The sequence below is a fragment of the Amblyomma mixtum genome, chromosome 4 (assembly GCF_055824585.1).
Source record: "Amblyomma mixtum isolate Tamu chromosome 4, ASM5582458v1, whole genome shotgun sequence".
NCBI lineage: Eukaryota > Metazoa > Arthropoda > Arachnida > Ixodida > Ixodidae > Amblyomma > Amblyomma mixtum.
The window spans coordinates 8374912-8386190 of record NC_143015.1 but is presented as its reverse complement, the minus strand read 5'-3'; the positions used below and the strand labels follow the sequence as shown (position 1 = coordinate 8386190).

The window sequence follows — 11279 nt, the reverse complement described above, 5'->3', positions numbered from 1 at the left end:
GGAAAAACAGCGAATGGGCGCAATGTGCTCCCGCAGTTCATCGCATAAGACCATTTGAGCCTCTGTCCATTCTTATTGCTTTTGCGCAAAAAAGAAGGCAATGGTTTATTCTTCACGAATAATGTGCATAGAGAGCTACACAGCTCAAAAAGTGACGTGCCACTGCTGTACCCGTATAAGTATCTTATTTCAAACCAATGAGTTTAGCTTCATTACCGTTCTCAATTTCAGATGCATTGTTTTAAAGGCTCCCACAAGTAATATTCTCACTTTTCCTGACTGCTGTGCGAAACTGTCGACCGCCACGTAAAGAGAAACTCAATGGATAAAATAATTGTTTTGTTTCGTACGTATCGTAATTTTGAATTATCTTAACTTCTCAAGACTTCCCTTATTTCTAGCAGCGAGAAAACTTCTACGTAGATTCATCAGTGTTTTAGTACAGCCTCGAGATGAACAAAATTTTGACGCAGGTATGATGAACTCTGATAAAGTCTTTGGCGAAGAAAATGTTTCTTTCCTGCTCTTTACTGTAGCTAAGGAGCCAAAACATAAACTATCGTAAAAAAAAAACCGTCTTTGTTGCCAGCATTTAAGTATTTAATGACTATTATCCCGCCGCACTGTCCTAAAGGGCCCGTAATACTTGGGTGCTGCGAGAGATCAAATAGTGCGCGCACATGAAAAGCCGAAAGCTGGTGAACAAGTAAACACTCTTGAGTAGCCCCGTTGTGCATTCAGGACAGAAAGGAAATGCCCGGTTCGCACTTGCGGGCGTTAATCGTGAATATCTGTACAGATTTGTATGCAGGTCTCTGCAGATACCGAGAGTTATGCGACAATGATTTACTGTAAAGCGCTCAAGTCCTACGTGAGTTGTACGGTTCGATCTGCGGCGCTCGGCTACAGAAAGCGCCTTTGAAAAACCTCTTGTGCATTGGCGCTACCGGCAGTACGTGCGGCCCTAAAACGTTCACAGAGTAAAGCCACGCCCGACGTTGCCAAACCCGCAGCGTAGATGAAGAAATAAAGGTGGAACGGTTCGGGCGGGGCACTGTCGTCGATTTCTGCCGTCGGCGTCTGCTTCCGGTACCGACCGGCAAAGTCCCCCTCGTAAACGGCCCGCATGACGCGACGCAGCTGATACCTGCGGGGAATGGAGAAAACGAGAAGGTTCACTCAGCGGCGCACAGACAACGCGGACGCAGCTACGGCAGTAGATTCCCGGTATAACGATTCGATTGATCTAAAGTATGGTATTATTCGAAATTCTAACATCATCACGTGGGTAATGCTAAGATAATACGCATGTTATCCAATACTGCACGCAGTTTACAGTCGAGCCAGGATATCTAGATTGATCGGCTTCATTGAACACACGGATTACCCACTTGAAGATAATGTGCAAAAATATAGGAAGGGCGCGTGGTATATAGCGCTCCAGTTTCATCGGTCGCTCGACATGTTGAACCGCGTGCCGCGCCCCTGCAGGTGGGACTTCTCCTAATAGCAATCTTCGATCATTTCTCGCGAGTGAAGACGAGTCGGCTGCGCAGTCTTCGGCACCTGAGGGCAGCGCTGTCATTGATATAAACAGCGGGGCGAGGGAAACGCTTGATGCACTTGACGGTGGCCTCCGTTCACTTGTACTAATTTTCCACGCCATGTCGCTGCTCTACGACGTAGCCAATCTAACCTACAGGCCTACGCCTGGTGTGTTTCGCTTCCGAAGCCATTGCGGGAAACTGTGCGTTAACTTCAGTGACCGATTACCAGTAACTATTAACAGTCACAGTTTAGTAGTAACAGACATTCCATGACTAGCAGTGGCCAGTTCCAAAGCACCTTCCGCTGCGAATGTGATGCGAAGCAGGGTAGTCTCACTAGCAACCGATGCTCTGCCAGAACGCCGGAGAGTGGCAGTTATCTCCATTAACCTGTTTACTATTGTGTTTGCACTGTGTCCTGGATTCTGAGTTACAAAGAAGATTATGTGTTGCCATTGTGTATATATAAGTTTTTCGATGCATTGAAGAATTTCGCGATCCCCTTGGACTTCTATACGTCCGTGTTCGACTGCATTATATATATATATATATATATATATATATATATAGTTTTACTGCTCTCTTGGTGCTGGCTACGCCTGTTGCTGGCTACACTGCAAGATCTGTCATAGCGGCTCAGTCTCTCAGAGGACACATAAGAAACGAACCCCTACAACTTTTGGTGATGCTGAGTCCATCCCCTACCAACCTGGCACTCAGGAGCCAGAGCCGTACTCTGTGCCCTGTGTCAACCATGCCAGATGAGAATGCCTCAACACCGGCGGCCATTTCAACCATGGTCCTTTGTCATCCGGGGCAGGAACCCGTTGCAGTGGCACAGGTGGTATAAATTTCCGGAGCCCTTCACTGCGGCGTCCCTCATAGCCTGAGTCGTTTTGGGACTTTAAACCCCCATTAACCATAACGCATCTTTGTATGGAGGGACGTGAGCGGCTGGATGACTTTGCATTGCAATGCACCTTCAAGTTCTGGGGTTGCTGAAACACTTCAATAGCCACAGCCGTCTCACGACCAAGCCGGACGCCGACTCGATCGGCGAGGTGACCTAGTACCAACGCCTTACGCCCACCAGAGAGCCATTTCTTAGAATTGACAACAAGATCTGCTTGGTGCGAGCAGTCCAGCCCAAGAGATAGGCACTCATTGGGTTCTTGGAATGTTTGGCCGATGATAACATCGGTGAAGTAAAGCATACAAATTTGCCATCTAAAGCCGCGTTGTATGGCATCCGTGAATCTCTCAAGCGTTGCGGGCTCACTGCACATACCAAGGGGCATAACAATAAATTTAAATAAACCGCAGGGCTTGACAAAAGCGTTCCTTTGCTCGTCCGTTGACACGTGAGAATCTGCCAGTATCCCGACAACAGATCGACAGATGAAAAGTGCGAGGCGGACAACAAGCAGTCGATGGCGTCATCGATGTGGGTAAGCGGGTAAACGTCTTTTTTGGTGACTGCCTTGAGGCGACGGCAATCTACACAAAATCTCCATGTGCGGTCTATCTCTATGACTAGAATCATACGAGCCGCCAAAGGACTCGAGGTCTCCTGAATAACCCCTTTCTGTAACATTTGGCGGACTTGCTCATTTTATAACCATTTGCGTGGACGGCGTCACAGTCTACGAATTATGGCGAATCCGATGTTCTGTTCACAAGCAAAAAAAAAAGGTCGGTTACCAAGGCCTGGATTAGTTCATCCCTATACCGAAGAATAAAAGAAAAAATCAGATTTGTGCAGCTGTTGTAAAGGCAGAAAATCTTGCACTATTTCGTGAATTGAAGATAGTTAAAAATAAACTTAATGCTGATATAAAAAGGCGCACACAGAGCACTACACAAACATGTTTGCCGAGTCTTTGCGGCTTCAGGCAAGCCTTTACATGTCGACATGTCGAAGACAATTACTAAGACCTGACAATCAACTCAAGCAGCACATCTGCTAATTCCATTTTTCCTTCCGGTTTGCAGCAAGAACCTGATAATTAACATTACTGCCTGTCTCCACGACAGAGGCTCAAATGAGTAGCAGCAGCGACATTATTGTAAACCGTTAGCTTATATATGTAACTCTCTTCTGAGCACCGGTTGTTTTCCGGATAGAATTAACTAGCTCGTGTTCCCGTTGTGCATGAAGGGGTGATACAACCGACCTGAACAACTGAAGCCCATTTTTGTCCAGCCAATATTCGCAGAAGTGGCTGAAAACGTAATGAACTGCCATTTGCAGCATAACCTTCGTACAAAAGGAACAACAGCGATGTAACATGTCTTCCTGAAAAATAAAACTTAGACCGTGCTTTTGCAAATAAAAGAGAAAATTATTATAAAAATTTAAAATAGACTGATAAAATTTTGCTCAAGAAATTAAGCTGCCACGGTAGAAGAGGATTCGCACTGGAATTTTTTTAAACCTATGTAAGCAACCAGCTGCAATTAGCGAAAGTGGATAATACAAGTTCGGCTTGTCACCACTGATGTACCTCAAAGCTCGACTGTGGGGCCATTTTGGTTCTTGTTTTATGTAAACGATATACAAAAGTTACCGCATACCAAGAACACTAAAATACGCACAGACGACAGTAGCGCATTGTTTGCTGGGCTGTTGGGCATTAGATGCCGCTAAAACTAAGCACATTCTATTCAGAGCAGAAAACACGAATGTAGGTAACAACTTCGTGACATTGCAAGATCGTCGTATCACTTGTTTTTTAAAAAAAGGCGTGATATTTTTTGGCGTAACATTTGAAGAGATTCTCTTTTGGATGACTGGCAGCGAATCCATTCGCCCAAAAATTGCTCGATCCGTGGGCGTACCAAACGAACTGAGGAGCCTGTTACCAAGTAGGTAGCAGTGAAAAATATATTACTGACCCTTTCATTCCTTCACGCGTATGCTTAACTTATATGGGATAGAACAACCACAGCAAACCAGAAAAAAAATTTAACCCTTTGCAGAAGAGACCCGTTCATGTAATAGCAAAGCTGCCTTCTGGTAAATGCACACCCGACCTTTTTCCAGATATAAATTGTTAACAGTTGGAGGAAAAAAGAAGTTATGCAAAATAAAAATCGTGTTACACTAAATAAACGTGAATTTGAGGAATAGTTAAACATATCGCCTTAACCAAATTGCCGGTGCCACAACTGGGATGTTTATAAGCCTCGTAAAAATTACGGTTTTCAAAAGCTCACCTCCGAGATAACGAATTCATGAAACACTGGCCGCGTTGTTCTACATTTAGTGCTCGAAAATAGCACATAAAATAAATCGTAAAAAGAAGTTCACTATAGGCTGCCTTTCTAAAGGAACTAAACAAAGCCCGTCTTTGTGCTTTCTTGCATTCGTTGTCTTTCCTTTCGGTTTGTTACTTGCCTTGCTTCGAATATGTGTACGTCGCGCCTCATTCCCCTTTTATGTGGACTTCCGCGAAAAATTTGACAAATGTTGCTGTTTGCTGCTTAATGCCTTCGTGCAGGACGACAGGCCTCGTCATGTATTTGTTTATCGCACAATATAATACTGTGTTTTCTTCTTGAAACCCCTACTTACTTTTTCCAGGAGACAGATTTGGCGTAACCTTGGGACTCTCATAGCAATCTAAAGTCTTTTATTTTTGTGGAGCGCTTAGGCCAGGGACTGTTAGGATTTCATTTCAGAAACCCGAGTGTAAGCAAGAATCAGAGAGTTACTTAAGTGATGCCATCGACAGCAAAGTCAGGGGAATAGAGAAGAAATATAAAAAAAATATTGTCCCTTTTTTCAGTCATATAGTGACCGCGCGGTGTACTTCAGGGGCCAACAATTAGCCAAAGACTGTTGGAACGGAGTCCTAAGCAAATTTCTTTTTTGGTCATGTACAAACCCTTTTTATTTCATTCCCGTATTGCTGGACCTCGACCAATACTGCACACTGCCGTTTACGAGCCAGAATTGCCAGTAGAGAAGGCAATCATTTTGTTGCCTCCTTTGGTGCGGGCTTTTCCCATCGCCTCTTTTGTACAGCTCTCAGTATCATCAATCTATAATTGACGAGCCGAACTGCAAGCAATCTTTACCGTATAGGAAGGAAAATGCGATTTTGTTCCGTTTAATATAACTACAGCGACCTAACGCATAGGAAAAAGCAACTCCGTTTACGCGCTGAAAATTCGCATACGCATCTATCGCCGCAAAGCGTGCATACCTGAGTGGGTTCAGATTAAGCATGGCGAAAAAACGGCGCTCCATAACGATGCGTTCTCCTGGAACGAGGTTCCACAGCGCAGCTTTGCTGAGGTCGCCGTCACCACACGTGGAGAAGGCAACGTGCGTGCCCCTGCTTGCCCAGCGGAAGCACGAGTCTTCCTCTTGAAGGTCCGGCTGTTGCTGCGAAATAGTCCTGTCCAAGGCTTTTAAGACACTTGCAGCGTCAGATGAAAGTTCATTCTTCCCAGTGTAGACACGCAAACCTCCCTTGCCGCGGACCGGTGCACACAGAGAAATTCTGCCCTCTCGCAATAAAATGTTTAACTCTCCAGCAGTTTCGATGCTGCTTCCCATTGTTGGAGCAATTCGGACAGCAGTAATAACAATCTGGACGTAGTTTCCGAGGAAAAATGTGCCAAAAGACCAGGCTGCCACGAAGAGACTCCGCTCAGCTGGCGAGCTTGAATGGCTTTGCCTCAGGAGGCTGCACACTAAAAATATAAGGACACGAGGCAGAGGCAAGGCACCCAGCACTGGAAAAAGATAATTTCGAACCTGAAAACCCAATGATATTAAGGTCGCCAGGAAAAGCAAACCAATGAGTAACAACACACATGAAGTCCACGAGTCGACGAATTCGATGGCAAGGGCGCTACCACGCCTACTGAAGAAGCAGATCTCGGCACGACCACGTTCCACGTCTTTAAAAAGTGCTTGCAGTAAAAGATCCTCACTTCCAGTCGGAAGAAGCATTACATCCACCTGTCTCCTATAGAGCATGTCTACTTTCACATCTAGCAACATGCGCACGCTGTTGTTCAATGTACTGTAGGCATCTCGCGCAGCTAGAACACCTGGCATGTCTAGAGCACTTTCTAAACCATGATTGTTTGAGTATGATGTAAAGATGAATTGCCGTCCTTTGGGAAAGGAATTGTTATTTGTCACTTGCGGCTGAAAAAGTTGATGGGCTTCAACAACTTCCCGCACACTACATCCTTTGTGCCCCTGTGCTGGAGCATTGATATTATTCGCGGTGACACTTGTAACGTAACAGAGAGCACCTCCGAATCGCTTGAGAGTCTTTTCGTGTGATTCGGACGAAATAAACCAACGCAAATGATGGAGCTTTCCAGCAGCATGCACGAGTTTATTTTGGAATTCCCAGCCATGGCAAAAAAACCAAGGTGCGAACACAAGCTTAGCGCGAATTTCTAAGGATCGATTTTTGATCAGCGAAGAGCACGGCTCATTTTCATGAAGAGAACCACGGATTTCGCAAAGAGCTTCTTCTACATTCAAAAGCTTCAAAGGAATGGGAAAATTTGTGAATTGTGCCCTGAGATCATGCAGTTGGGCCGGAGAGTATATGAGAAGGGCTTCTTCCGCACGCGTCGCTGAAGCTTCCATGACGCTGAGAAACTTCGCGTCTAAACCCACTGACACTCCGAGCAGGATGGGAGCAAGAACAAGGGTGTGGAGCGGCCAAATGAATGCACCGGTAGTTCCCATGAGCAGAAATTGTCGCACAGAAATGGTATGTTTTCGAGACGGAAATTAATTTTTATCCTTATTCTTTAGTTAATATTTGAAGTGCGAAGAGCATCCTGTCTTGAAATTGAAAGGGAGCCAAGCACACCTGGGAAGTGCTATTTGCTTAAAAAACTCTTCGATATCAAGTTGAAGAAAAACTAATTTCATTAAAGGGAGTGGCATTCAGGAATATAGCAACCGCATACATGGGGGTCTTACGTCTTGCTTGCAGCAAAGTGAGAAAGGCACTGAATACAGGGCAACAAGGCCTTTGTGAGAATGCCGATTCCTGCTAGGTTCTAAAAAGAAACGCTACTCACTTACTGCGATCTTACGATCCGAGAAGTTTAATTTTGTTCACTCCGGTTAACCGAAGCGACAGCACCAGGACAAGTGTGTGCAGCAAAAAAGAAACTGCTCTATACATTAAGCCTTGATCTCTAACGTCTCATTCTGGCAGTCACGCACATTTATTTGTGTTATTGATTCGCACGAACTTACCGCGAGTTTAAAGCAGAGTGCACTTAACGGCGGCTGCGGCCCGGCGTCTCTTATGCTTGGTTGTTGAGCCTAAAATGTTGTCATTTAGACGTGACGAAAATGTGGCAGATGGGAAGGTACCGAATAGCTTCGGAACCAAGCTGTTTACTGGGCCGCCTTGCGCCCGAAAAGAAATGAACAACTTTGGCGGCGCTAGAAACATGAGTGCTCGGTGGTCGTGGAAGAACAGAATGCCCACCGCTATCGGTCACGCTCTACCTAAAGCGCCAAAAGCAGCTTCAACATTTTCTAATTGCGTGTGGCTGCGATCATTTGAGATAAAGGTGGCGGCAATTCGCGTGCAAGCAAAGGGATAAAATTCAGTACAACCGTACAAAGCTCCGTGGCATAAACCCCCTCTCAAAGAAGCATTAGACTTATGCTTTACAGCGAAAAGTTAGTGAGGCTAAAAAAAATTAGTTGGGGTTCAACACGGCTGCACCTAGTTTATAGAGCGGAAGATCTAAGCGGAACCCACTGCTCCCGCTGCTTCTCCAGACAACCCTCTCATTCTTGTTCGGCGTTTGCTTCGATCTTAGCACATTTCCTTGCTCTATCCTTCGCCAATGGGCCCTGTGGTCGTTCTGGAGCATACGAATTATCAGATTCAATCAGCTGTCTACGATACATAGCCGAAGCACTGGCTCCAGTGCGCGATTCCTCCATGGCTATCTGGTAACCTCAGGGAACTCTTCGCGCTTTTTGTTATCTTCTCAGAGGAACGGCTAGTCACGCGCTTCAGCGCAACTACGAGGTGAGCGTTGAATCACGTTGTGCAACGCAGTTGAGAAGGTAAGCGAACGCTGCCAGCTCCGCACGGCGAGTAACATGGTGTGACGTCACAGCCACACCCACATCCGCCGCTTGAAGGCTACTCTGCGGAGCGACATGACCTTTATGTTTTGCATGGGAGGAGTAGAATTTCCGCTCTAAAAACACTTAGAATGCAAAAATAATTGAATGAGCTAAAGCGTTCATTAGTGCGCATAAGAAGGTTTCAGGCGCACATGTGCTATTTGAGTGCGTGCGCGGCGCCGCTGTAAGGCTGTCGCTCCTTCGAGAACGTCTTCCTAGCCCCAGTTCACCTATTTGTTGAAGTAGTTTGTAGGGTCCGTAATAGCACCGTAACCGTTTTTCACTAAGTCCTCGACAGCGGATTGCGGTCTCAGAATCTCACCAGCACCACAAAGCCCTCGACTCCCCCACCCATCCTCTCCCCTCACTCCCACCGTGGCCTATCTGGCTCCCCTCCCGGGACTTGATTCTGCAACGTTCCCTGCTAAATGCCTGACATAAAGGCTGTTTTAATAAACGTGTCACACCTCCACCTGGCTTTTATTATGCGTCGCTTCGTCGTGGATTGTAGTGTTCGGTGTCTATGCGCTGTTTCCTTTTGATCCGCCGCCGGGAAACGTGTCATGCTTCTTGACGATCACAGTATGCGGCCGCCCCGAGGTCGTCCTTTTCAGTGACGTTTAGAAGCATGGCGTCAACTGTGGTGGCTGTTTCTTTTCCATGGATGAGTTGAAAAGGCGTCATCTGAGTGGTGTCCTGCACTGCGCTGGTGTAGCCTAAGATGACGTTGGAGAAGATGATACACAGGTAATGTGTTCCGCACTAACACCTAGCATGTTGGTTGGCATTATGGGGTTTAACATCCCAAAGGGACTCCGCAGAGGGATGCCGCAGTGGAGGGCTGCGGATAATTTCGATTACCAATGGTTATTTAACGTGCACTGACAACGCACATTACACGGGCCTCTAGCATTTCGCCTCCATCAAAATGCGACCGCCGCGGGCGGGATGAAGCTCATGTCTTTCGCGGCAGCAGCCGAGCTTGATAACTACCTAGCCACTGCGGCGGCTTCCGTTGGACGTATGTCTGCAATCGCCTTGTTCAAGTGTTCCGTGAGGCCGTTTGTCTGAAGATGGTACGCAGTTTTCCTCCCGTAGTTTGTCGGATTCTCGTGCAGGTTGGCTTGCGTCATATCTGCTCTCAACGCTGTAGTGTTCGTGATGAGCACCTTTAGGGTGCCGTCTCACAGCAGGAAGTATTCCACAAAATTTGTCAGACTTCTGCTGCTATGTCGTTTTGTAGGGCTTGTGCTTTGTTGCAGCCGGTCACGTAGTTGGTCATCACCATTATCTATTTGTTTCCGGACTTCACGTCGGCAAACGGCCAAGGAGTTCCATACCACTCTGCTGGAATGGCTTTGTTGTTGATGGCATTGAGTTGAGCAGTCTTGCTGACTGGATCGTTTGATGTTTTCTTCTCATTCAGTCTAGGCAGGATTTTAAGAATCGTACCACGTCTGCGGACAGTTATGGCAAGTAGTATTCGTCTTCAAAGCGGCAAAGGATGATGGTGAACCCGAGGTGCCCTGCTCATGGTTCGTCGGGAGAACCCCCTGAATTTTTCCTTCTAGGATGCTGGAAACGACGAAGCGGCACATGGCCTTTTTTTTTTTTTTGAGGACGGGAGGGGCGCGTTCTTTTTCAATGCAATGTCAACTGAAAAGCGCAGAGAAGAGGAACCAGGGTTGAAGGCTGCTGGAAGTGAAAAATTCTTGCCTTCCAGGTACTGCACGAGACGCTGTAGGTCGCGGTCCTAGCGTTGTTGTTGTGGAAGATAGGTGGTTGTTCTCAATCCCAAACAGGCCTCCTTATCGTTCTCTTCGAGCGGCTTGGTGTCTGGAGCTTGCGCCAGGTAGTCTGCATTGGTGCGCATCCCTCCAGTCTTTTAGGCGACAGTAATGTCGAGCTCCCGGAGGCGCATAATGCATTATGCGAAGCCGGCAAACTGCATTGTTATCTAAGAAAACCTGGAAAGGTACTGTGTACAAGCAGAGCTGGAACTTTGATGCAGCCAAGGGGATAACGAAGCCCTCCGCGGTTGCCGAATACTCAACTTCTGCCTTCCACAGGGAATGGTAGCGTATGTGAATACATATACTTTCTCCAGACTGTCGTTTTTCTGAAGAACGGTGCTTCTTCCTTCGACGCTGCTTTCTTCGGATTGATTGCCAGTCTCGGCTTTTTCGTTCAATAGCCCGAGAACTGGCGGACACTGTAAACGATGGCGAATTTCCTTGGAGGCTTCCCTTGGGGGCTTCTCATTTAAATGCGCGTCTCCCTTGGCCAGCTAGATAAGAGGTTTTGACGAATCGTCGGTAATACGCGCAGAGCGCGATGAATCTGCGCGTTAGTTTATTTGCCGCCAGCGGAGAAAACTGCTCTATGGTGCGTTTTCTGCTGGTCTGGGTGAATTCCATCCTTGCTTACGATATGACCCACAAGCAGCAGCTCGCCGCAGGCGAAGTGGCATTTCTCGGGTTTCAGTGTTAGCCGTGGCGAATTTATTGCCTCCGTAATTGTCTGAAGCCTTTATAAAGTCTTTCTGAAGTGACCGGGACCAGTTTTCATGGTAGAAGGCCGGCTGACAGCGTGAG

The 11279-nt window shown here is 46.8% G+C and overlaps 1 long non-coding RNA gene across 2 annotated transcripts in view; it reads right to left on the bottom strand.

The window, feature by feature from the left end:
• Positions 1-248: 248 nt before the first annotated feature.
• LOC149345628 (uncharacterized) overlaps positions 249-11279 on the bottom strand; it is a 31174-nt gene continuing 20143 nt past the window's right edge. Inside the window, exons 1-2 of one of the 2 annotated variants that reach the window (XR_016292330.1) lie at positions 5756-5877; positions 249-1147 (exon numbers count right to left, since the gene is read on the bottom strand). This is a non-coding gene — a long non-coding RNA (uncharacterized LOC149345628). Of the gene's footprint in view, positions 1148-5755; positions 5878-11279 lie in introns of those variants that run through there. The other variant, XR_016292331.1, reaches the window with a different exon arrangement.